This window comes from Nerophis lumbriciformis, linkage group LG03, assembly GCF_033978685.3.
Source record: "Nerophis lumbriciformis linkage group LG03, RoL_Nlum_v2.1, whole genome shotgun sequence".
NCBI classification, from domain to species: domain Eukaryota; kingdom Metazoa; phylum Chordata; class Actinopteri; order Syngnathiformes; family Syngnathidae; genus Nerophis; species Nerophis lumbriciformis.
In genome coordinates this window covers 58,399,139-58,424,298 of record NC_084550.2, presented here as the reverse complement: position 1 = coordinate 58,424,298, position 25,160 = coordinate 58,399,139, and the positions used below count along the sequence as shown (strand labels likewise).

The 25,160-nt window shown below is 45.2% G+C and overlaps 17 non-coding genes across 17 annotated transcripts; 5 read left to right on the top strand and 12 right to left on the bottom strand.

Annotated features, from left to right (window-relative positions):
- Positions 1–3,476: 3,476 nt before the first annotated feature.
- Positions 3,477–3,558, bottom strand: trnal-aag (transfer RNA leucine (anticodon AAG)). The gene has a single exon. It is a non-coding gene; the product is annotated as a tRNA-Leu (tRNA).
- A 1,325-nt stretch (positions 3,559–4,883) lies between these two features.
- trnal-aag (transfer RNA leucine (anticodon AAG)) lies at positions 4,884–4,965 on the bottom strand. The gene has a single exon. It is a non-coding gene; the product is annotated as a tRNA-Leu (tRNA).
- Positions 4,966–6,579: 1,614 nt separating this feature from the next.
- On the bottom strand, positions 6,580–6,661 carry trnal-aag (transfer RNA leucine (anticodon AAG)). Its single transcript has one exon. It is a non-coding gene; the product is annotated as a tRNA-Leu (tRNA).
- Positions 6,662–7,241: 580 nt separating this feature from the next.
- On the bottom strand, positions 7,242–7,313 carry trnae-uuc (transfer RNA glutamic acid (anticodon UUC)). Its single transcript has one exon. It is a non-coding gene; the product is annotated as a tRNA-Glu (tRNA).
- A 307-nt stretch (positions 7,314–7,620) lies between these two features.
- trnal-aag (transfer RNA leucine (anticodon AAG)) lies at positions 7,621–7,703 on the bottom strand. Its single transcript has one exon. It is a non-coding gene; the product is annotated as a tRNA-Leu (tRNA).
- A 138-nt stretch (positions 7,704–7,841) lies between these two features.
- trnad-guc (transfer RNA aspartic acid (anticodon GUC)) lies at positions 7,842–7,913 on the top strand. The gene has a single exon. It is a non-coding gene; the product is annotated as a tRNA-Asp (tRNA).
- A 290-nt stretch (positions 7,914–8,203) lies between these two features.
- trnal-aag (transfer RNA leucine (anticodon AAG)) lies at positions 8,204–8,285 on the bottom strand. Its single transcript has one exon. It is a non-coding gene; the product is annotated as a tRNA-Leu (tRNA).
- Positions 8,286–8,424: 139 nt separating this feature from the next.
- Positions 8,425–8,496, top strand: trnad-guc (transfer RNA aspartic acid (anticodon GUC)). The gene has a single exon. It is a non-coding gene; the product is annotated as a tRNA-Asp (tRNA).
- Positions 8,497–10,433: 1,937 nt separating this feature from the next.
- Positions 10,434–10,515, bottom strand: trnal-aag (transfer RNA leucine (anticodon AAG)). Its single transcript has one exon. It is a non-coding gene; the product is annotated as a tRNA-Leu (tRNA).
- A 5,649-nt stretch (positions 10,516–16,164) lies between these two features.
- trnal-aag (transfer RNA leucine (anticodon AAG)) lies at positions 16,165–16,246 on the bottom strand. Its single transcript has one exon. It is a non-coding gene; the product is annotated as a tRNA-Leu (tRNA).
- Positions 16,247–16,385: 139 nt separating this feature from the next.
- trnad-guc (transfer RNA aspartic acid (anticodon GUC)) lies at positions 16,386–16,457 on the top strand. The gene has a single exon. It is a non-coding gene; the product is annotated as a tRNA-Asp (tRNA).
- A 2,365-nt stretch (positions 16,458–18,822) lies between these two features.
- Positions 18,823–18,904, bottom strand: trnal-aag (transfer RNA leucine (anticodon AAG)). Its single transcript has one exon. It is a non-coding gene; the product is annotated as a tRNA-Leu (tRNA).
- Positions 18,905–19,043: 139 nt separating this feature from the next.
- On the top strand, positions 19,044–19,115 carry trnad-guc (transfer RNA aspartic acid (anticodon GUC)). Its single transcript has one exon. It is a non-coding gene; the product is annotated as a tRNA-Asp (tRNA).
- A 763-nt stretch (positions 19,116–19,878) lies between these two features.
- trnal-aag (transfer RNA leucine (anticodon AAG)) lies at positions 19,879–19,960 on the bottom strand. The gene has a single exon. It is a non-coding gene; the product is annotated as a tRNA-Leu (tRNA).
- A 139-nt stretch (positions 19,961–20,099) lies between these two features.
- trnad-guc (transfer RNA aspartic acid (anticodon GUC)) lies at positions 20,100–20,171 on the top strand. Its single transcript has one exon. It is a non-coding gene; the product is annotated as a tRNA-Asp (tRNA).
- A 4,466-nt stretch (positions 20,172–24,637) lies between these two features.
- Positions 24,638–24,709, bottom strand: trnae-uuc (transfer RNA glutamic acid (anticodon UUC)). The gene has a single exon. It is a non-coding gene; the product is annotated as a tRNA-Glu (tRNA).
- Positions 24,710–25,016: 307 nt separating this feature from the next.
- trnal-aag (transfer RNA leucine (anticodon AAG)) lies at positions 25,017–25,098 on the bottom strand. The gene has a single exon. It is a non-coding gene; the product is annotated as a tRNA-Leu (tRNA).
- Positions 25,099–25,160: the final 62 nt, after the last annotated feature.

The following is a 25,160-nucleotide window of genomic DNA, read 5'->3' as shown; positions in this document are numbered from 1 at the left end:
CACTTCACCCTTGCTCCTGATGGGTTGTGGTTAGGGCCTTGCATGGCAGCTCCCACCATCAGTGTGTGAATGGGTGAATGTGGAAATAGTGTCAAAGCACTTTGAGTACCTTGAAGGTAGAAAAGCGCTACACAAGTATAACCCATTTACATTTATAACGAGTAAATAAATGCGAGCTAAAGTCAGTTTACAATGGAGTCAATTCTGACTCAAAGATTCGATTCAGGATCATTTGATTCAAACTCTTTTTTTTGTATTTTAATTTTCATTCATCATTCTGAATCTTTATGTAAGACAAGAACCAATAGGTATTTGTAATGCACCCTTAACTCGTAAATAAATGCGAGCAAAAGTCAGTTTACGATGGAGTCAATAGGGGTCTCCATGATTCGATTCAGAATCATTCGATTCAAACTCTTTTTTTTATTTATTTTCATTTTCATTCATCATTCTGAATCTTTATGTAAGACAATAACACATATGTATTTGTAATGCACTCTTAACTAGTAAATAAATGCGAGCTAAAGTCAGTTTACAATAGAGTCAATAGGGGTCTCTGTTCCGACTCCATGATTCGATTCAGAATCATTCGATTCTAACTCTTTTTTTTGTATTTTAATATTCATTCATCATTCTGAATCTTTATGTAAGACAAGAACCCATATGTATTTGTAATGCACTCTTAACTAGTAAATAAATTCGAGTAAAAGTCAGTTTACAATGGAGTTCATAGGAGTCACTATTCCAACTCCATGATTCGATTCAGAATCATCCAATCATTCGATTCAAATGTTTTGTCTTTTTCATTCATCATTCTCAATCTTTATGTAAGGCAAGTACACATATGTATTTGTAATGCACTCTTAACTAGTAAATAAATGCGAGCTAAAGTTAGTTTACAATGGAGTCAATAGTGGTTACTATTCCGACTCCATGATTCGATTCAGAATCATACGATTCAAACTCTTTTTTTTGTATTTTAATTTTCATTCATCATTCTGAATCTTTATGTGAGACAAGAACCCATATGTATTTGTAATGCACTCTTAACTAGTAAATAAATGTGAGCTAAAGTTAGTTTACAATGGAGTCAATAGTGGTCACTATTCCGACTCCATGATTCGATTCAGAATCATTCGATTCAAACTCTTTTATTTGTATTTTAATTTACATTCATCATTCTAAATCTTTATGTAAGACAAGAACCCATATGTATTTGTAATGCACTCTTAACTAGTAAATAAATTAGAGTAAAAATCAGTTTACAATGGAGTCTATAAGAGTCACTATTCCAACTCCATGATTCGATTCAGAATGATTCGATTCTAACTCTTTTTTTTGTATTTTAATTTTCATTCATCATTCTGAATCTTTATGTAAGACAAGAACACATATGTATTTGTAATGCACTCTTAACTAGTAAATAAATGCGAGCAAAAGTCAGTTTACAATGGAGTCAATAGGAGTCACTATTCCGACTCCATGATTCGATTCAGGATCCTTCGATTCAAAACATTTTTTTTCATTTGTATTCATCATTCTCAATTTTTATGTAAGGTAAGAACACGTATGTATTTGTAATGCACTCTTAACTAGTAAATAAATGCGAGCAAAAGTCAGTTTACGATGGAGTCAATAGGGTACACCATGATTCGATTCAGAATCATTCGATTCAAACTCTTTTTTTTTGTATTTTAATTTTCATTCATCATTATGAATCTTTATGTAAGACAAGAACCCATATGTATTTGTAATGCACTCTTGACTAGTAAATAACTGCGAACAAAAGTCAGTTTACAATGGAATCAATAGGGGTCTCTAATCTGACTCCATGATTCGATTCAGAATCACCCGATCATTCGATTCAAAAATTCTTTTTTTTTTCATTTTTATTCATCATTATCAATCTTTATGTAAGGCAAGAACACGTATGTATTTGTAATGCACTCTTAACCGGGGATGCCGTGGCGCGGTTGGGAGAGTGGCAGTGCCAGAAACCTGAAGGTTCCTGGTTCAATACCAACTGAGTCACATCCGCTGCGTCCTTGAGCAAAACACTTCACCCTTGTTCCTGATGGGTTGTGGTTAGGACCTTGTGCAATGCAACCAACAAAGTCTGGAAGCTATCAGTGACTAGGCTGGTTGTGTGTGGAGAACTGGAAAGATGTCACACAGTGGAACTTGAAGAAGACAAGAAAGAGGAAAGCTGAAAATATCAGGGACCTTTTTTGGCCAAAAATGAGCAATGTTCACGTTGCCTTTATGGAAAATGTCAACGATAATGATTTGTATCTAATGAGCATGAAACACGGAAGTCAAGTAAGTTTTTTATAAATTGCCAGATCTGAGAAAGTGTTGAACATTTTTTCCCTGACCAGGAGTAGAAGCCGGACTACGGCAGTGAAAGCGCCAAATCCTATCCACTAGACCACCAGGGAGCTGATCTGACCTCAGACACTTGTCTCCTGCATGGTTTCTTGACAAATAGGTGAAGCACCCATTGCATTCGTGTACCATGTCAGAAATGCGAATTGTATTCTTTGAACCAGGGAATTTTCGTGTTTTAGGCGACAGTGAAGTGATAACCACTACATAATGGAAAGTGCTGCATGAATTTGGACTTGGACGTTGAAACATTATACAAGTCTAACAAGAGCAAACAGACTTTCCTTCCTCATGTCTTCTATTGTCTTCTTGGTGTAGTCCGTGTTGATGTTAATGTTGTTGTTTCTACACAATGTCACCAGACAGGCCAACTCCCTCCTGCAAGTGGCTCCGTGCCGGCCAGTGAGACATCCTATTACTGCGGTGTGATCCAAATACAGAAACAGATAAAAATGGTCTGAATGTCTTAAGTAGGGACGGAGATCTTCAAACGACATGTTGATAAACATACACACACGTCCACCTTTTAGCTTTACCGGAGGCTGCTGCGGGGCCTTAAAACTGTGCTGGTTGTGTGTTTTTTATTGCATACCTGGCATGGAGAGGGCAGCACGGTGAAAGAGGGGTTAGTGCGTCTGCCTCACAATACGAAGGTCCTGAGTAGTCTTGGGTTCAATCCCGGGCTCGGGATCTTTCTGTGTGGAGTTTGCATGTTCTCCCCGTGACTGCATGGGTTCCCTCCGGGTACTCCGGACATGCACCTGGGGATAGGCTGATTGGCAACACTAAATTGGCCCTAGTGTGTGAATGTGAGTGTGAATGTTGTCTGTCTATCTGTGTTGGCCCTGCGATGAGGTGGCGACTTGTCCAGGGTGTACCCCGCCTTCCGCCCGATTGTAGCTGAGATGGGCTCCAGCGCCCCCCGCGACCCCGAAGGGAATAAGCGGTTGAAAATGGATGGATGGATGGCGTGGAGAACTCCTAAGCCAACGTGTTTGCCCTATTTTTGCAAGCTTTCCAAAGGTTTACAAATTAGGCTCAGGGTCTTATCGCCTCAGTCAGGGAAGATAGAAGTGCGTTACCAGCAAAAATGGCAGTAGTGTGATTTGAACCCACGCCTCCCGAGAGACTGGAGCCTTAATCCAGCGCCTTAGACCGCTCGGCCACACTACCCTGATTGAGTGTTTTTAATGGATCAATTTGATGGCATTACGTGATGGCAGAAAGATGAAATCGCAATGCTTTGGTTGTCGCATGACAGGCAAAAGCCACGAACGTTGGCTTGTCCCTTGGAAAGGGCTGGTTAAAGCAGTCCTCTTTAGTATAGTGGACAGTATCTCCGCCTGTCACGCGGAAGACCAGGGTTCGATTCCCTGACGGGGGGATGGTTCAGGTGTTTCTTATTTTCATCAGTTATTATCTTGTTCAAATTGGAGAAGTGACCACAGTATCCCTCCCTCAATGTTATGATGTGTGGACTCGGCGTTAATGCACAGCCCTACAGAAATCAAACACAGTATTTTAATAATGTTTGTTGCACCCCTCGAAATTAGGAAGCATAACAAGTCTTCAAAAGGGGAAAATTGTTTGTCAGAGTCAGTGTGTCAAATTAAAGGTTAGGGACGCAGCAGGTAACGAGCTCGACATAGCATCACAAAAATCAACCTTTGTAGAATTACAGAAGTCCTTAGGCCAAGCCCTGTATGGACTTGTTTACTACAACGCAACAAATCACCTACGAGCAAACACTCGTAGGGTTTAACAGTTCTTCCCTGACCGGGAATTGAACCCAGGGCGCAGTGGTGAAAGCGCCGAATCCTAGCCACTAGACCACCAGGGAGCTGAGCTTACTTCAGAAACTTGTTTCCTGCATGGTTTATTGACAAATAGGTGAAGCACCCATTGCATTCGTGTACCATGTCAGAAATGCGAATTGTATTCTTTGAACCAGGGGAACTCTCATGTGAAGTGAAGTGATAAACACTACACAATGGAAAGTGCTGCATGAATTTGGACTTGGACGTTGAAACATTATACAAGTCTAACAAGAGCAAACAGACTTTCCTTCCTCATGTCTTCTATTGTCTTCTTGGTGTAGTCCGTGTTGAGGTTAAGGTTGTTGTTTCTACACAATGTCACCAGACAGGCCAACTCCCTCCTGCAAGTGGCTCCGTGCCGGCCAGTGAGACATCCTATTACTGCGGTGTGATCCAAATACAGAAACAGATAAAAGTGGCCAGAATGTCTTAAGTAGGGGCGGAGATCTTCAAACGACATGTTGATAAACATACACGCACGTCCAACGTTTAGCTTTACCGGAGACTGCTGCGGGGCCTTAAAACTGTGCTGGTTGTGCTTTTATTATTGCATACCTGGTGTGGAAAACTCCAAACCCAACTTGTTTGCCCTATTTTTGCAAGCTTTCCAAAGCTTTCCAAATTAGGCCCAGGGTCTTATCGCCTCAGTCAGGGAAGATAGAAATGCGTTACCAGCAAAAATGGCAGTGGTGGGATTTGAACCCACGCCTCCCGAGAGACTGGAGCCTTAATCCAGCGCCTTAGACCGCTCGGCCACACTACCCTGTACAACTGCTTTTATCGGATCAATTTGTCGGAATTATGAGATGGCAGAAAGATGAAATCACAATGCTTTGGTTGTGGCATGGCAGGCAAAAGCTACGAACATTGGCTTGTCCCTTGGAAAGGCTGTGTGGAGCAGTCCTCGTTAGTATAGTGGACAGTATCTCCGCCTGTCACGCAGAAGACCAGGGTTCGATTCCCTGACAGGGAGATGGGTCAGGTGTCTCTTATTTTCATCAGTTATTATCTTGTTCAAATTGGAGAAGTGACCACAGAATCCCTCCCTCAATGTTATGATGTGTGGACTCGGCGTTAATGCACAGCCCTACAGAAATCAAACACAGTATTTTAATAATGTTTGTTGCACCCCTCGAAATTAGGATGCATAACAAGTCTTCAAAAAGGGAAAATTGTTTGTCAGAGTCAGTGTGTCAAATTAAAGGTTAGGGACGCAGCAGGTGACGAGCTCGACATAGCATCACAAAAATCAACCTTTGTAGAATTAGAAAAGTCCTTAGGCCAAGCCCTGTATGGACTTGTTTATTACAAAACAACTAATCACCGACGAGCAAACCCTGACAACAGTTTAATTACAGCCTTCCACCTCAAGAACACATATACCAATGGTTATTCTAAAGTCCGTTGGTACAGAAAACAGCTTCATTACAACCACAGACAGTCTATCTTGGTCAACTTCAAATATCATATTGAGAGGGTTAAAGCTAAGGTTGGAGTTGGGAACAGCATTCTAAAAAACTGGCCCATACCAGCTGGGGAACAGATTCTGCCACTATCCGAGAAACTGAACTCGCCTTATGATTCAATACAGCCAAAAGTGCTTCATGTCATGTTGCCGAGATCGACCCTGTCCTAAACACTGTTTGCAAGGCTTTAACCGGATGCTTGAAATCCATTAGAACCGACGGTGGAAGCGGCGAATCCTAGCCACTAGACCACCAGGGAGCTGATCTTACCTCAGACACTTGTCTCCTGCATGGTTTCTTGACAAATAGGTGAAGCACCCATTGCATTCGTGTACCATGTCAGAAATGCGAATTGTATTCTTTGAACCAAAGAATGTTCGTGTCTTTGGCAGTGCAGTGATAACCACTACATAATGGAAAGTGCTGCATGAATTTGGACTTGGACGTTGAAACATTATACAAGTATAACAAGAGCAAACAGACTTTCCTTCCTCATGTCTTCTATTGTCTTCTTGGTGTAGTCCGTGTTGATGTTAAGGTTGTTGTTTCTACACAATGTCACCAGACAGGCCAACTCCCTCCTGCAAGTGGCTCCGTGCCGGCCAGTGAGACATCCTATTACTGCGGTGTGATCCAAATACAGAAACAGATAAAAGTGGCCAGAATGTCTTAAGTAAGGGCGGAGATCTTCAAACGACATGCTGATAAACATACACGCACGTCCAACGTTTAGCTTTACCGGAGACTGCTGCGGGGCCTTAAAACTGTGCTGGTTGTGCTTTTATTATTGCATACCTGGCATGGAAAACTCCAAACCCAACTTGTTTGCCCTATTTTTGCAAGCTTTCCAAAATAGGCCCAAGGTCTTATCGCCTTAGTCAGGGAAGATACAAGTGTGTTACCAGCAAAAATGGCAGTGGTGGGATTTGAACCCACGCCTCCCAAGAGACTGGAGCCTTAATCCAGCGCCTTAGACCGCTCGGCCACACTACCCTGTACAAGTGCTTTTAACGGATCAATTTGTCGGAATTATGAGATGGCAGAAAGATGAAATCACAATGCTTTGGTTGTGGCATGGCAGGCAAAAGCCACGAACATTGGCTTGTCCCTTGGAAAGGGTAGTTTAAAGCAGTCCTCGTTAGTATAGTGGACAGTATCTCTGCCTGGGTTCGATTCCCTGATGGGGAGATGGTTCAGGTGTCTCTTATTTTCATCAGTTATTATTTTGTTCAAATTGGAAAAGTGACCACGGTATCCCTCCCTCAATGTTGTGATGTGTGAACTCGGCGTTAATGCATAGCCCTACAGAAATCAAACACAGTATTTTAATAATGTTTGTTGCACCCCTCGAAATTAGGATGCATAACAAGTCTTCAAAGAGGGAAAATTGTTTGTCAGAGTCAGTGTGTCAAATTAAAGGTTAGGGACGCAGCAGGTGACGAGCTCGACATAGCATCACAAAAAATCAACCTTTGTAGAATTAGAAAAGCCCTTAGGCCAAGCCTTGTATGGTCTTACTTACTACAACACAACTAATTACCTACGAGCGTTTTCTCGTAGGGTTAAACGGTTTTTCCCTGACCGGGAATCGAACCCGGGCCGCGGCGGTGAAAGCGCCGAATCCTAGCCACTAGACCACCAGGGAGCTGATCTTACCTCAGACACTTGTTTCCTGCATGGTTTCTTGACAAATAGGTGAAGCACCCATTGCATTCGTGTACCATGTCAGAAAGGCGAATTGTATTCTTTGAACCGGGGGAACTTTCGTGTGAAGTGAAGTGATAAACACTACACAATGGAAAGTGCTGCATGAATTTGGACTTGGACGTTGAAACATTATACAAGTCTAACAAGAGCAAACAGACTTTCCTTCCTTGTGTCTTCTGTTGTCTTTTTGGCCCAGGATCTTAACGCCTCAGTCAGGGAAGATACAAGTGTGCTACCAACAAAAATGGCAGTGGTGGCATTTGAACCCACGCCTCCCAAGAGACTGGAGCCTTAATCCAGCGCCTTAGACCACTCGGCCACACTAGCCTGAAAGAGTGTTTTTAGCTGATCAGTTTGTCGGCATTATGAGATGGCAGAAAGATGAAATCGCAATGCTTTGGTTGTGGCATGGCAGGCAAAAGCCACAAACGTTGGCTTGTCCCTTGGAAAGGGCTGGGCAAAGCAGTCCTCGTTAGTATAGTGGACAGTATCTCCGCCTGTCACGCGGAAGACCAGGGTTCGATTCCCTGATGGGGAGATGGTTCAGGTGTCTCTTATTTTCATCAGTTATTATCTTGTTGAAATTGGAGAAGTGACCACAGTATCCCTCCCTCAATATTGTATTCTTTGAACCGGGTGAACTTTCGTGTGAAGTGAAGTGATAAACACTACACAATGGAAAGTGCTGCATGAATTTGGACTTGGACGTTGAAACATTATACAACTCTAACAAGAGCAGACTTTCTTTCCTCATGTCTTCTATTGTCTTCTTGGCCCAGGGTCTTATCGCCTCAGTCAGGGAAGATACAAGTGTGCTACCAACAAAAATGGCAGTGGTGGGATTTGAACCCACGCCTCCCGAGAGACTGGAGCCTTAATCCAGCGCCTTAGACCGCTCGGCCACACTACCCTGAATGAGTGCTTATAACAGATCAATTTGATGGCATTATGAGATGGCAGAAAGATGAAATCGCAATGCTTTGGTTGTGGCATGACAGGCAAAAGCTATGAACATTGGCTTGTCCCTTCGAAAAGGCTGTGTTGAGCAGTCCTCGTTAGTATAGTGGACAGTATCTCCGCCTGTCACGCGGAAGACCAGGGTTCGATTCCCTGACGGGGAGATGGTTCAGGTGTCTCTTATTTTCATCAGTTATTATCTTGTTCAAATTGGAGAAGTGACCACGGTATCCCTCCCTCAATGTTGTGATGTGTGGACTTGGCGTTAATGCACAGCCCTACAGAAATCAGACACAGTTTTTTTACAAACGTTTGTTGCAACCCTCGAATTTAGGTTGCATAACAAGTCTTCTAAAAGGGAAAATTCGTTAGGCCAAGCCCTGTATGGTCTTATTTACTACAACGCAACTAATCACCTATGAGCAATTCCTGACCACAGTTTAATTACAGTCTTCCACCTCAAGAACACATATACCAATGGTTAGCCTAAAGTCAGTTGGTACAGAAAACAGCTTCAATACAACCACAGACAGTCTATCTTGGTCACCTTCAAATATCATATTGAGAGGGTGAAAGCTAAGGTTGGAGTTGGGAACAGCATCCTAAAAAACTGGCCGATACCAGCTGGGGAACAGATTCTGCCACTATCCGAGAAACTGAACTCGCCTTATGATTCAATCAAAAGTGCTTCATGTCATGTTGCAGTCAAGTTGCCGAAATCGACCCTGTCCTAAACACTGTCTGCAAGGCTTTAACTGGATGATTGAAATCTATTAGAACCGACAATCTCTATCTGCTGTCAGGCATTGATCCTTCCTATATCAGACGTCAGAAGAAAAGCTCAAACAAGAAACAGACCCTCGTCTCGCTCTGTTTGACGAAGAACCAGCAAAGAAGAGATTAAAATCAAGGCAAAACTTCCTACATTCAGTATAAGCCTTGATTGACTGCCATCACAGCAACAGGTTGGCCCTCTGCTCTAGCCGCCGGGAGAAAGCCTCACACAAATCCTCTCTCTGCCTAAGCAAATTTATTCTGCCCGGCTCCAGAGAAGTGTGGCCTTTTTGGTCCTGGCCTTGGCCTAAATCGCCCAAGATCTGAGAAAATAATCGTTGCAAGGTATCCATGAACAAAAGAGGCTATGAGGATAGTTCTACAGCATGTTAGTGGGGAGGAGTGCAGACGATGAGTCATTTGTTAGTCTGCTCTCTCCTGCCTGTGCAATGCAACCAACAAAATCTGGAAGCTGTCAGTGACTAGGCTGGTTGTGTGTGGAGCGCCGGACCCTAGCCATTAGAATACCTGGGAGCTGATCTACCTCAGACGGGGAGATGGTTCAGGTGTCTCTTATTTTCATCAGTTATTATCTTGTTCAAATTGGAGAAGTGACCACAGTATCCCTCCCTCATTGTTGTGATGTATGGACTCGGCGTTAATGCACAGCCCTACAGAAATCAAACACAGTATTTTAATAATGTTTGTTGCTCCCCCCCTCGAAATTAGGATGCATAACAAGTCTTCAAAAAGGGAAAATTGTTTGTCAGAGTCAGTGTGTCAAATTAAAGGTTAGGGGCGCAGCAGGCGAGGAGCTCGACATAGTATCACAAAAATCAACCTTTGTAGAATTACAAAAGTCCTTAGGCCAAGCCCTGTATGCACTTGTTTATTACAAAGCAACTAATCACCGACAAACAAACACTCATAGGTTTTAACAGTTTTTTCTGACCGGGAATCGAACCCGGGCCACGGCGGTGAAAGTACTGAATCCTATCCACTAGACCAGACCACCAGGGACCTGATGTTACCTCAGACACTTGTTTCCTGCAGGGTTTCTTGACAAATAGGTGAAGCACCCATTGCATTCGTGTACCATGTCAGAAATGCGAATTGTATTCTTTGAACCAGAGGAACTCTTATGTGAAGTGAAGTGATAAACACTACACAATGGAAAGTGCTACATGAATTTGGACTTGGACATTGAAACATTATACAAGTCTAACAAGAGCAAACAGACTTTCCTTCCTCATGTCTTCTATTGTCTTCTTGGCCCAGGGTCTTATCGCCTCACTCAGGGGAGATACAAGTGTGCTACCAACAAAAATCGCAGTGGTGGGATTTGAACCCACGCTTCCCGAGAGACTGGAGCCTTAATCCAGCGCCTTAGACCGCTCGGCCACACTACCTTGTACAAGTGCTTTTAACGGATCAATTTGTCGGAATTATGAGATGGCAGAAAGATGAAATCGCAATGCTTTGGTTGTGGCATGGCAGGCAAAAGCCACGAACGTTGGCTTGTCCCTTGGAAAGGGCTGTGCAAAGCAGTCCTCGTTAGTATAGTGGACAGATGGTTCAGGTGGCTCTTATTTTCATCAGTTATTATCTTGTTCAAATGGGAGAAGTGACCACAGTATCCCTCCCTCAATGTTATGATGTGTGGACTCGGCGTTAATGCACAGCCCTACAGAAATCAAACACAGTATTTTAATAATGTTTGTTGCACCCCTCGAAATTAGGATGCATAACAATTCTTCAAAAAGGAAAAATTGTTTGTCAAAGTCAGTGTGTCAAATTAAAGGTTAGGGACGCAGCAGGTGACGAGCTCGACATAGTATCACAAAAATCAACCTTTGTAGAATTAGAAAAGTCCTTAGGCCAAGCCCTGTATGGACTTGTTTACTACAACGCAACTAATCACCTACGAGCAAACCCTGACAACAGTTTAATTACAGCCTTCCACCTCAAGAACACATATACCAATGGTTAGCTTGAAGTCCGTTGGTACAGAAAACAGCTTCAATACAACCACAGACAGTTTATCTTGGTCAACTTCAAATATCATATTGAGAGGGTTAAAGCTAAGGTTGGAGTAGGGAACAGCATCCTAAAAAACTGGCCCATATCAGATGGGGAACAGATTCTGCCACTATCCGAGAAACTGAACTTGCCTTATGATTCAATACAGCCAAAAGTGCTTCATGTCATGTTGCCGAAATCGACCCTGTCCTAAACACTGTTTGCAAGGCTTTAACCGGATGCTTGAAATCCATTGGAACCGACGGTGGAAGCGGCGAATCCTAGCCACTAGACCACCAGGGAGCTGATCTTACCTCAGACACTTGTCTCCTGCATGGTTTCTTGACAAATAGGTGAAGCACCCATTGCATTCGTGTACCATGTCAGAAATCCGAATTGTATTCTTTGAACCAGGGAATGTTCGTGTCTGAGGCGACAGTGAAGTGATAACCACTACATAATGGAAAGTGCTGCATGAATTTGGACTTGGACGTTGAAACATTATACAAGTCTAACAAGAGCAAACAGACTTTCCTTCCTCATGTCTTCTATTGTCTTCTTGGTGTAGTTCGTGTTGATGTTAAGGTTGTTGTTTCTACACAATGTCACCAGACAGGCCAACTTCCTCCTGCAAGTGGCTCCGTGCCGGCCAGTGAGACATCCTATTACTGCGGTGTGATCCAAATACAGAAACAGATAAAAGTGGCCAGAATGTCTTAAGTAGGGGCGGAGATCTTCAAACGACATGTTGATAAACATACACGCACGTCCAAAGTTTAGCTTTACCGGAGACTGCTGCGGGGCCTTAAAACTGTGCTGGTTGTGCTTTTATTATTGCATACCTGGCGTGGAAAACTCCAAACCCAACTTGTTTGCCCTATTTTTGCAAACTTTCCAAAGCTTTCCAAATTAGGCCCAGGGTCTTATCGCCTCAGTCAGGGAAGATAGAAGTGCGTTACCAGCAAAAATGGCAGTGGTGGGATTTGAATCCACGCCTCCCGAGAGACTGGAGCCTTAATCCAGTGCCTTAGACTGCTCGGCCACACTACCCTGTACAAGTGCTTTTAACGGATCATTTTGTCGGAATTATGAGATGGCAGAAAGATGAAATCGCATTGCTTTGGTTGTGGCATGGCAGGCAAAAGCCACGAACATTGGCTTGTCCCTTGGAAAGGGCTGCGCAAAGCAGTCCTCGTTAGTATAGTGGACAGTATCTCCGCCTGTCACACGGAAGACCAGGGTTCGATTCCCTGACGGGGAGATGGTTCAGGTGTGTCTTATTTTCATCAGTTATTATCTTGTTCAACTTGGGAGAGGAGAGGACTTGTGAGCTGGGCGGCAGCCAAGGGCAGGGCACCTGGCAGTCCGATCCTCGGCTACATAAGCTGGCTCTTGGAACGTGGAACGTCATTTCGCTGGTGGGGAAGGAGCCTGAGCTAGTGCGTGAGGTGGAGAAGTTCCGGCTGGATATAGTCGGACTCACTTCGACGCACAGCAAGGGCTCTGGAACCACTTCTCTTGAGAGGGGCTGGACTCTCTTCCACTCTGGCGTTGCCAGCAGTGAGAGGCGACGGGCTGGGGTGGCAATTCTTGTTGCCCCTCGGCTCAAAGCCTGCACGTTGGAGTTCAACCCGGTGGACGAGAGGGTAGCTTCCCTCCGCCTTCAGGTGGGGGGACGGGTTCTGACTGTTGTTTGCGTTTGCGCGCCAAACGGCAGCTCAGAGTACCCACCCTTTTTGGATTCACTCGAGGGAGTACTGGAGAGTGCTCCCCCGGGTGATTCCCTCGTTCTACTGGGGGACTTCAACGCTCATGTTGGCAGCGACAGTGAAACCTGGAGAGGTGTGATTGGGAAGAATGGCCGCCCGGATCTGAACCCGAGTGGTGTTCTGTTATTGGACTTTTGTGCTCATCACAGATTGTCGATAACAAACACCATGTTCAAACATAAGGGTGTCCATATGTGCACTTGGCACCAGAACACCCTAGGCCGCAGTTCCATGATCGACTTTGTAGTTGTGTCATCGGATTTGCGGTCTCATGTTTTGGACACTCGGGTGAAGAGAGGGGCGGAGCTTTCTACCGATCACCACCTGGTGGTGAGTTGGCTGCGATGGTGGGGGAGGATGCCGGACAGACCTGGCAGGCCCAAACGCATTGTGAGGGTTTGCTGGGAACACCTGGCAGAGTCTCCTGTCAGAGAGAGTTTCAATTCCCACCTCCGGAAGAACTTTGAACATGTCACGAGGGAGGTGCTGGACATTGAGTCCGAGTGGACAATGTTCCGTACCTCTATTGTCGAGGCGGCCGATTGGAGCTGTGGCCGCAAGGTAGTTGGTGCCTGTCGTGGCGGTAATCCTAGAACCCGTTGGTGGACGCCGGCGGTGAGGGATGCCGTCAGGCTGAAGAAGGAGTCCTATCGGGTTCTTTTGGCTCATGGGACTCCTGAGGCAGCAGACAGGTACCGACAGGCCAAGCGGTGTGCGGCTTCAGCGGTCGCGGAGGCAAAAACTCGGACATAGGAGGAGTTCGGGGAGGCCATGGAAAAAGACTTCCGGACGGCTTCGAAGCAATTCTGGACCACTATCCGCCGCCTCAGGAAGGGGAAGCAGTGCAGTGTCAACACCGTGTATGGTGGGGATGGTGCTCTGCTGACCTCGACTGCGGATGTTGTGGATCGGTGGAGGGAATACTTCGAAGACCTCCTCAATCCTACCAGCACGTCTTCCTATGAGGAAGCAGGGCCTGGGGAATCTGTGGTGGGCTTTCCTATTTCTGGGGCTGAGGTTGCCAAGGTAGTTAAAAAGCTCCTCGGTGGCAAGGCCCCGGGGGTGGCTGAGATCCGCCCGGAGTTCCTTAAGGCTCTGGATGTTGTGGGGCTGTCTTGGTTGACAAGACTCTGCAACATCGCGTGGACATCGGGGGCGGTACCTCTGGATTGGCAGACCGGGGTGGTGGTTCCTCTCTTTAAGAAGGGGAACCGGAGGGTGTGTTCCAACTATCGTGGGATCACACTCCTCAGCCTTCCCGGTAAGGTCTATTCAGGTGTACTGGAGAGGAGGCTACGCCGGATAGTCGAACCTCGGATTCAGGAGGAACAGTGTGGTTTTCGTCCTGGCCGTGGAACTGTGGACCAGCTCTATACTCTCGGCAGGGTCCTTGAGGGTGCATGGGAGTTTGCTCAACCAGTCTACATGTGCTTTGTGGACTTGGAGAAGGCATTCGACCGTGTACCCCGGGAAGTCCTGTGGGGAGTGCTCAGAGAGTATGGGGTAACGGACTGTCTTATTGTGGCAGTTCGCTCCCTGTATAATCAGTGTCAGAGCTTGGTCCGCATTGCCGGCAGTAAGTCGGACACGTTTCCAGTGAGGGTTGGACTCCGCTAAGGCTGCCCTTTGTCACCGATTCTGTTCATAACCTTTATGGACAGAATTTCTAGGCGCAGTCAGGGCGTTGAGGGGATCTGGTTTGGTGGCTGCAGGATTAGGTCACTGCTATTTGCAGATGATGTGGTCCTGATGGCTTCCTCCGGCCAAGATCTTCAGCTCTCACTGGATCGGTTCGCAACCGAGTGTGAAGCGACTGGGATGGGAATCAGCACCTCCAAGTCCGAGTCCATGGTTCTCTCCCGGAAAAGGGTGGAGTGCCATCTCCGGGTTGGGGAGGGGATCTTGCCCCAAGTGGAGGAGTTCAAGTACCTCGGAGTCTTGTTCACGAGTGGGAGAAGAGTGGATCGTGAGATCGACAGGCGGATCGGTGCGGCGTCTTCAGTAATGCGGACGCTGTATCGATCCGTTGTGGTGAAGAAGGAGCTGAGCCGGAAGGCAAAGCTCTCGATTTACCGGTCGATCTACGTTCCCATCCTCACCTATGGTCATGAGCTTTGGGTCATGACCGAAAGGACAAGATCACGGGTACAAGCGGCCGAAATGAGTTTCCTCCGCCGAGTGGCGGGGCTCTCCCTTAGAGATAGGGTGAGAAGCTCTGTCATTCGGGGGGAGCTCAAAGTAAAGCCGCTGCTCCTCCACATCGAGAGGAGCCAGATGAGGTGGTTCGGGCATCTGGTCAGGATGCCACCCGAACGCCTCCCTAGGAAGGTGTTTCGGGCACGTCCGACCGGTAGGAGGCCACGGGGAAGACCCAGGACACGCTGGGAAGACTATCTCTCCCGGCTGGCCTGGGAACGCCTCGGGATCCCCAAGGAGGAGCTGGACGAAGTGGCTGGGGTTTGGGAAGTCTGGGTTTCCCTGCTTAAGCTGCTGCCCCCACGACCTGACCTCGGATAAGCGGAAGAAGATGGATGGATGGATGGAACTTGGGAGAAGTGACCAAAGTATCCCTTCCTCAATGTTATGATGTGTGGACTCGGCGTTAATGCACAGCCCTACAGAAATCAAACACAGTATTTTAATAATGTTTGTTGCACCCCTCGAAAATACGATGCATAACAAGTCTTCAAAAAGGGAAAATTGTTTGTCGGAGTCAGTGTGTCAAATTAAAGGTTAGGGACGCAGCAGGTGACGAGCTTGACATAGCATCACAAAAATCAACCTTCCTAGAATTAGAAAAGTCCTTAGGCTAAGCCCTGTATGGACTTGTTTACTACAACACAACTAATCACCTACGAGCAAAAGCTCGTAGGTTTTAACGGTATTTCACTGAACGGGAATCGAACCCAGGCCGGGGCGGTGAAAGCGCCGAATCCTAGCCACTAGACCACCAGGGAGCTGATCTTACCTCAGACACTTGTTTCCTGCATGGTTTCTTGACAAATAGGTGAAGCACCCATTGCATTCGTGTACCATGTCAGAAATGCGAATTGTATTCTTTGAACCAGGGGAACTCTTATGTGAAGGTAAGTGATAAACACTACACAATGGAAAGTGCTGCATGAATTTGGACTTGGACGTTGAAACATTATATACATGTATGTCTAACAAGAGGAAACAGATTTTCTTTCCTCATGTCTTCTATTGTCTTCTTGGCCCAGGGTCTTATCGCCTAAGTCAGGGAAGAAACAAGTGTGCTACCAACAAAAATGGCAGTGGAGGGCTTTGAACCCACGCCTCCTGAGAGACTGGAGCCTTAATCCAGCGCCTTAGACCGCTCGGCCACACTACCCTGAATGTGTGCTTTTAACGGATCAATTTGTTGGCATTACGTGATGGCAAAAAGTTGAAATCGCAATGCTTTGGTTGTGGCATGACAGGCAAAACCCACGAACATTGGCTTAACCCTTCGAAAAGGCAGTGTGGAGTAGTCCTCGTTAGTATAGTGGACAGTATCTCCGCCTGTCACGCGGAAGACCAGGGTTCGATTCCCTGACGGGGAGATGGTTCAGGTGTCTCTTATTTTCATCAGTTATTATCTTGTTCAAATTGGAGAAGTGACCACGTATCCCTCTCTCAATGTTGTGATGTGTGGACTCGGCGTTAATGCACAGCCCTACAGAAATCGAACACAGTATTTTAATAATGTTTGTTGCACCCCTCAAAATTAGGATGCATATCAAGTCTTCAAAAAGGGAAAATTGTTTGTCAGAGTCAGTGTGTCAAATTAAAGGTTAGGGACGCAGCAGGTGACGAGCTCGACATAGCATCACAAAAATCAACCTTTGTAGAATTAGAAAGGTCCTTTGGCCAAGCACTGTATGGTCTTATTTACTACAACACAACTAATTACCTGCAAGCAAACGCTCATAGGGTTGAACAGTTTTTCCCTGACCGGGAATCGAACCCACACCACTGCGGTGAAAGCACCGAATCCTAGCCACTAGACCACCAGGGAGCTGATCTTACCTCAGACACCTGTTTCCTGCATGGTTTCTTGACAAATAGGTGAAGCACCCATTGCATTCGTGTACCATGTCAGGAATGCGAATTGTATTCTTTGAACCGGGGGAACTTTCGTGTGAAGTGAAGTGATAAACACTACACAATGGAAAGTGCTGCATGAATTTGGACTTGGACGTTGAAACATTATACAAGTCTAACAAGAGCAAACAGACTTTCCTTCCTCATGTCTTCTATTGTCTTCTTGGCCCAGGGTCTTATCGCCTCAGTCAGGGAAGATACAAGTGTTCTACCGACAAAAATGGCAGTGGTGGGATCTGAACCCACACCTACCGAGAGACTGGAGCTTTAATCCAGCCTTTGACCCCTCGGCCACACTACCCTGAATGAGTGCTTTTAACGGATCAATTTGATGGCATTACGTGATGGCAGAAAGATGAAATCGCAATGCTTTGATTGTTGCATGACAGGCAAAAGCCACGAACATTGGCTTGTCCCTTTGAAAAGGCTGTGAGCTTTCCTCGTTAGTATAGTGGACAGTATCTCCGCCTGTCACGCGGAAGAACAGGGTTTGATTCCCTGACGGGGAGATGGTTCAGGTGTCTCTTATTTTCATCAGTTATCTTGTTGAAATTGGAGAAGTGACCACGGTATCCCTCCCTCAATGTTGTGATGTGTGGACTTGGCGTTAATGCACAGCCCTACAGAAATCAGACACAGTATTTTACAAACGTTTGTTGCAACCCTCGAAATTAGGATGCATAGCAAGTCTTCAAAAAGGGAAAATTCAATAGGCCAAGCCCTGTATGGTCTTATTTACTACAACGCAACTAATCACCTATGAGCAATTCCTGACCACAGTTTAATTACAGTCTTCCACCTCAAGAACACATATACCAATGGTTAGCCTAAAGTCAGTTGGTACAGAAAACAGCTTCAATACAACCACAGACAGTCTATCTTGGTCACCTTCAAATATCATATTGAGAGGGTGAAAGCTAAGGTTGGAGTTGGGAACAGCATCCTAAAAAACTGGCCGATACCAGCTGGGGAACAGATTCTGCCACTATCCGAGAAACTGAACTCGCCTTATGATTCAATACAGCCAAAAGTGCTTCATGTCATGTTGCCGAGATCGACCCTGTCCTAAACACTGTTTGCAAGGCTTTAACCGGATGCTTGAAATCCATTGGAACTGACGGTGGAAGCGGCGAATCCTAGCCACTAGACTACCAGGGAGCTGATCTTACCTCAGACACTTGTCTCCTGCATGGTTTCTTGACAAATAGGTGAAGCACCCATTGCATTTGTGTACCATGTCAGAAATGCGAATTGTATTCTTTGAACCAGGGAATGTTCGTGTCTTAGGCGACAGTGAAGTGATAACCACTACATAATGGAAAGTGCTGCATGAATTTGGACTTGGACGTTGAAACATTATACAAGTCTAACAAGAGCAAACAGACTTTCTTTCCTCATGTCTTCTATTGTCTTCTTGGTGTAGTCCATGTTGAGGTTAATGTTGTTGTTTCTACACAATGTCACCAGACAGGCCAACTCCCTCCTGCAAGTGGCTCCGTGTCGGCCAGTGAGACATCCTATTACTGCGGTGTGATCCAAATACAGAAACAGATAAAAGTGGCCAGAATGTCTTAAGTAGGGGCGGAGATCTTCAAACGACATGTTGATAAACATACACACACGTCCACCTTTTAGCTTTACCGGAGGCTGCTGCGGGGCCTTAAAACTGTGCTGGTTGTGTTTTTAATTATTGCATACCTGGCGTGGAGAACTCCAAAGCCAACGTGTTTGCCTTATTTTTGCAAGCTTTCCAAAGCTTTCCAAATTAGGCCCAGGGTCTTATCGCCTCAGTCAGGGAAGATACAAGTGTGTTACCAGCAAAAATGGCAGTGGTGGGATTTGAACCCACGCCTCCCGAGAGACTGGAGCCTTAATCCAGCGCCTTAGACCGCTCGGCCACACTACCCTGTATACGTGTTTTTAACTGATCATTTTGTCGGCATTATGAGATGGCAGAAAGATGAAATCGCAATGCTTTGGTTGTGGCATGGCAGGCAAAAGCCACGAACGCTGGCTTGTCCCTTGGAAAGGGCTGTGCAAAGCAGTCCTCGTTAGTATAGTGGACAGTATCTCCGCCTGTCATGCGGAAGACCAGGGTTCGATTCCCTGACGGGGAGATGGTTCAGGTGTTTCTTATTTTCATCAGCTATTATCTTGTTCAAATTGGAGAAGTGACCAAAGTATCCCTCCCTCAATGTTGTGATGTATGGACTCGGCGTTAATGCACAGCCCTACAGAAATCAAACACAGTATTTTAATAATGTTTGTTGCACCCCTCGAAATTAGGATGCATAACAAGTCTTCAAAAAGGGAAAATTGTTTGTCAGAGTCAGTGTGTCAAATTAAAGGTTAGGGACGCAGCAGGCGACGAGCTCGACATAGCATCACAAAAATCATCCTTTGTAGAATTAGAAAAGTCCTTACGCCAAGCCCTGTATGGACTTATTTACTACAACGCAACTAATCACCTACGAGCAAACGCTCGTAGGGTTTAACGTTTTTTCCCTGACCGGGAATTGAACGCGGGCCGCGGCAGTAAAAGCGCCGAATCCTAGCCACTAGACCACCAGGGAGCTTATCTTACCTCAGACACTTGTTTCCGGTATGGTTTCTTGACAAATAGGTGAAGCACCCATTGCATTCGTGTACCATGTCAGAAATGCGATTTGTATTCTTTGAACCAGGGGAACTCTTATGTGAAGTGAAGTGATAAACACTACACAATGGGAAGTGCTGCATGAATTTGGACTTGGACGTTGAAACATTATACAAGTCTAACAAGAGCAAACAGACTTTCCTTCCTCATGTCTTCTATTGTCTTCTTGGCCCAGGGTCTTATCGCCTCACTCAGGGAAGATACAAGTGTGCTACCAACAAAAATGGCAGTGGTGGGATTTGAACCCACGCCTCCCGAGAGACTGGAGCCTTAATCCAGCGCCTTAGACCGCTCGGCCACACTACCCTGTACAAGTGCTTTTAACGGATCAATTTGTCGGAATTATGAGATGGCAGAAAGATGAAATCGCAATGCTTTGATTGTCGCATGGCAGGCAAAAGCCACGAACGTTGGCTTGTCCCTTGGAAAGGGCTGTGCAAAGCAGTCCTCGTTAGTATAGTGGACAGTATCTCCGCCTGTCACGCGGAAGACCAGGGTTCGATTCCCTGACGGGGAGATGGTTCAGGTGTCTCTTATTTTCATCAGTTATTACCTTGTTCAAATTGGAGAAGTGACCACAGTATCCCTCCCTCAATGTTGTGATGTGTGGACTCGAGTCATGAATTTGATGACTTTAGACTCGACTTGACAAAATGTAAAAAGACTTGCAACTTGACTTAGACTTTAACATCAATGACTTGTGACTTCACTTGGACTTGAGCCTTTTGAATTGACATGACTTGACATGACTTGCTACTTTCCCCAAAACCCAAAGATGAAAAAGTTATTCGGGAGCGCTCCGTATTTTTCATTGTGTACTTGTCTAGCTATCAGCGTTGCGTGTGTCAGCTGGTGTGCTCTCAGTACAACAGCCAATCAAATTAGATCTACTTTGTTTTCATCACACAGCATTCATCCAATCAAATTGCAGGACAACCAACGAAGAAGACATGTCCAAACCACACGCCAGTGAACAAAAAATGATACCTAAAATAATTTAGTTTGGGTATAAAAATTACGAGGTGGTCAACACAAAACGGTTTGCAGTATGCAACACATGCGGTTCGAAAATTACTGATGGAGAGGCAACAACTTCCAACTTCGTCCGGCATTTGAAGTTGCACAAAGAACGGTAAGTTTTGAATGTAAGATAACGTTTATTGGCTAAGTAACGTGACTTTTATTTGCTGTGTAGTTAAATCAGTGTGGCTGTAAACTCACTGCTAACGTTATAACATTATTGCAAACACGGGAATCTGTTGCAGTTCACTACCTTATTCATACTTTTTGTTCAGTGATTTTTTTCAAGCAGGGTTACGTTAGTCAATATATCACACGTAACGTTAGACGGCGGTCAGCAGCACCGCGTATTTTAGCCACCTAAAAAAAGACAAAAATAGTAAAATAAAGGTCAGTTAAAATGTATACTATATTATGAATATGTGTACCGTTTTAGCTAGCTTTCTGACATACTGTTGGTTGTTTACCTCAGTGGTCCCCAACCACCGGGCCGTGGCCCGGTACTGGTCCGTGGATCGATTGGTATCGGGCCGCACAAGAAATATATATATATTTTTTTTTTTTTCTTTTTTTAATTAAATCAACATAAAAACACAAGATACACTTACTTAAGTAGTGCACCAACCCAAAAAAAACTCTCTCCCCCCTTTTGTTCTGGGCATTGAACATGAAGACTCTTCCTTCACTGTTCCGAGTGGCCATGAGAGTCTTGGCAGTGCCTGCCTCCAGTGCTCCAGTGGAGCGAGTTTTCAGCCATGGTGGCATCATACTACGCCCCCATCGTGCACAAATGACTGACAGACTCTTGGCTAATTTGGTCTTTTGCAAATGCAATGCAGCATAGGGCCCTGACATATAAAAAGTACAACTTTTTTGTTATGTTCACGTATATGTCATGTTTTTTCAATGTTAACACTTTTGTACAAATAAGTACATTTGCACTTTATTTTTTAGTGTGTTTGTTCTGTAAAGGAATGAGTTAATGTTTAAAATGACTGGTTAATAGTGCTATTATAAAGTGCAATGTCAGCACAATTTTCTTTCCTGCAATTTAAAATGCACTTGTTTTAATAAATAAATACAGCGTTTGAAAAGCATACACAATCTGTGTTAATATATTAGTCTGTGGTTAAAAGGACTTGAAAGGACTCGAAACTCAAAATGCAGGACTTAGGACTTGACTTGAGACTTTCCAGTCTTGACTTTGGACTTGACTCGGGGCTTGCCTGTCTTGACTCGGGACTTGACTCGGACTTGAGGGGAAAGACTTGAGACTTACTTGTGACTTGCAAAACAATGACTTGGTCCCACCTCTGTGTGGACTTGGCGTTAATCCACAGCCCTACAGAAATCAGACACAGTATTTTACAACGTTTGTTGCAACCCTCGAAATTAGGATGCATAACAAGTCTTCAAAAAGGGAAAATTCGTTAGGCCAAGCCCTGTATGGTCTTATTTACTACAACGCAACTAATCACCTATGAGCAATTCCTGACAACAGTTTAATTACAGTCTTCCACCTCAAGAACACATATACCAATGGTTAGCCTAAAGTCAGTTGGTACAGAAAACAGCTTCAATACAACCACAGACAGTCTATCTTGGTCACCTTCAAATATCATATTGAGAGGGTTAAAGCTAAGGTTGGAGTTGGGAACAGCATCCTAAAAAACTGGCCGATACCAGCTGGGGAACAGATTCTGCCACTATCCGAGAAACTGAACTCGCCTTATGATTCAATCAAAAGTGCTTCATGTCATGTTGCAGTCAAGTTGCCAAAATCGACCCTGTCCTAAACACTGTTTGCAAGGCTTTAACTGGATGCTTGAAATCTATTAGAACCGACAATGTCTATCTGCTGTCAGGCATTGATCCTCCCTATATCAGACGTCAGAAGAAAAGCTCAAACAAGAAACAGACCCTTGTCTCGCTCTTTTTGACTAAGAACCAGCAAAGAAAAGATTAAAATCAAGGCAAAACTTCCTACATTCAGTATAAGCCTCGATTGACTGCCATCACAGCAACAGGTTGGCCCTCTGCTCTAGCCGCCGGGAGAAAGCCTCACACAAATCCTCTCTCTGCCTAAGCAAATTTTTTCTGCCCGGCTCCAGATAAGTGTGGCCTTTTTGGTCCTGGCCTTGGCCTAAATCGCCCAAGATCTGAGAAAAGGATCGTTGCAAGGTATCCATGAACAAAAGAGGCTATGAGGATAGTTCTACAGCATGTTAGTGTGGAGGAGTGCAGACGATGAGTCATTTGTTAGTCTGCTCTCTCCTGCCTGTGCAATGCAACCAACAAAATCTGGAAGCTGTCAGTGACTAGGCTGGTTGTTTGTGGAGCGCCGGACCCTAGCCATTAGAACACCTGGGAGCTAATCTACCTCAGACACTTGTCTCCTGCATGGTTTCTTGACAAATAGGTGAAGCACCCATTGCATTCGTGTACCATGTCAGAAATGCGAATTGTATACTTTGAACCAGGGAATTTTCGTGTCTTAGGCGAAAGTTAAGTGATAACCACTACATAATGGAACATGCTGCATGAATTTGGACTTGGACGTTGAAACATTATACAAATCTAACAAGAGCAAATAGACTTTCCTTCCTCATGTCTTCTATTGTCTTCTTGGTGTAGTCCGTGTTGATGTTAAGGTTGTTGTTTCTACACAATGTCACCAGACAGGCCAACTCCCTCCTGCAAGTGGCTCCGTGCCGGCCAGTGAGACATCCTATTACTGCGGTGTGATCCAAATACAGAAACAGATAAAAGTGGCCAGAATGTTTTAAGTAGGGGCGGAGATCTTCAAACGACATGTTGATAAACATACACACACGTCCACCTTTTAGCTTTACCGGAGGCTGCTGCGGGGCCTTAAAACTGTGCTGGTTGTGTTTTTATTATTGCATACCTGGCGTGGAGAACTCCAAAGCCAACGTGTTTGCCCTATTTTTGCAAGTTTTCCAAAGCTTTCCAAATTAGGCCCAGGGTCTTATCGCCTCAATCAGGGAAGATACAAGTGTGTTACCAGCAAAAATGGCAGTGGTGAGATTTGAGACCACGCCTCCCGAGAGACTGGAGCCTTAATTCAGTGCCTTAGACCGCTCAGACAAACTACCCTGAATGAGTGTTTTTAACTGATCATTTTGTCGGCACTATGAGATGGCAGAAAGATGAAATCGCAATGCTTTGATTGTCGCATGGCAGGCAAAAGACCTTTGGAAAGGGCTGTGCAAAGCAGTCCTCGTTAGTATAGTGGACAGTATCTCCGCCTGTCACGCGGAAGACCAGGGTTTGATTCCCTGACAGGGAGATGGTTCAGGTGCCTCTTATTTTCATCAGTTATTATCAGGGACGGCGTGGCGCAGTGGGAGAGTGGCCGTGCGCGACCCGAGGGTCCCTGGTTCAATCCCCACCTAGTACCAACCTCGTCATGTCCGTTGTGTCCTGAGCAAGACACTTCACCCTTGCTCCTGATGGGTGCTGGTTAGCGCCTTGCATAGCAGCTCCCTCCATCAGTGTGTGAATGTGTGTGAATGGGTAAATGTGGAAGTAGTGTCAAAGCGCTTTGAGTACCTTGAAGGTAGAAAAGCGCTATACAAGTACAAGTACAACCCATTTGTTGAAATTGGAGAAGTGACCACAGTATCCCTCCCTCAATGTTGTGATGTGTGGACTCGGCGTTAATGCACAGCCCTACAGAAATCAAACACAGTATTTTAATAATGTTTGTTGCACCCCTCGAAATTAGGATGCATAACAAGTCTTCAAAAAGGGAAAATTGTTTGTCAGAGTCAGTGTGTCAAATTAAAGGTTAGGGACGCAGCAGGTGACAAGCTCGACATAGCATCACAAAAATCAACGTTTGTAGAATTAGAAAAGTCCTTAGGCTAAGCCCTGCATGGACTTGTTTACTACAACTCAACTAATCACCTACGAGGAAAAGCTCTTAGGTTTTAACGGTTTTTCCCTGACCGGGAATCGAACCCGGGCCGCGGCGGTGAAAGCGCCGAATCCTAGCCACTAGACCACCAGGGAGCTGATCTTACCTCAGACACTTGTTTCCTGCATGGTGTCTTGACAAATAGGTGAAGCACCCATTGCATTCGGGTACCATGTCAGAAATGTGAATTGTATTCTTTGAACCAGGGGAACTCTTATGTGAAGTGAAGTGATAAACACTACACAATGGAAAGTGCTGCATGAATTTGGATTTGGACGTTGAAACATTATACAAGTCTAACAAGAGCAAACAGACTTTCCTTCCTCATGTCTTCTATTGTCTTCTTGGCCCAGGGTCTTATCGCCTCAGTCAGGGAAGATACAAGTGTGCTACCAACAAAAATGGCAGGGGTGGGATTTGAACCCACGCCTCCCGAGAGACTGGAGCCTTAATCCAGCGCCTTAGACCGCTCGGCCACACTACCCTGTACAAGTGCTTTTAACGGATCAATTTGTCGGAATTATGAGATGGCAGTAAGATGAAATC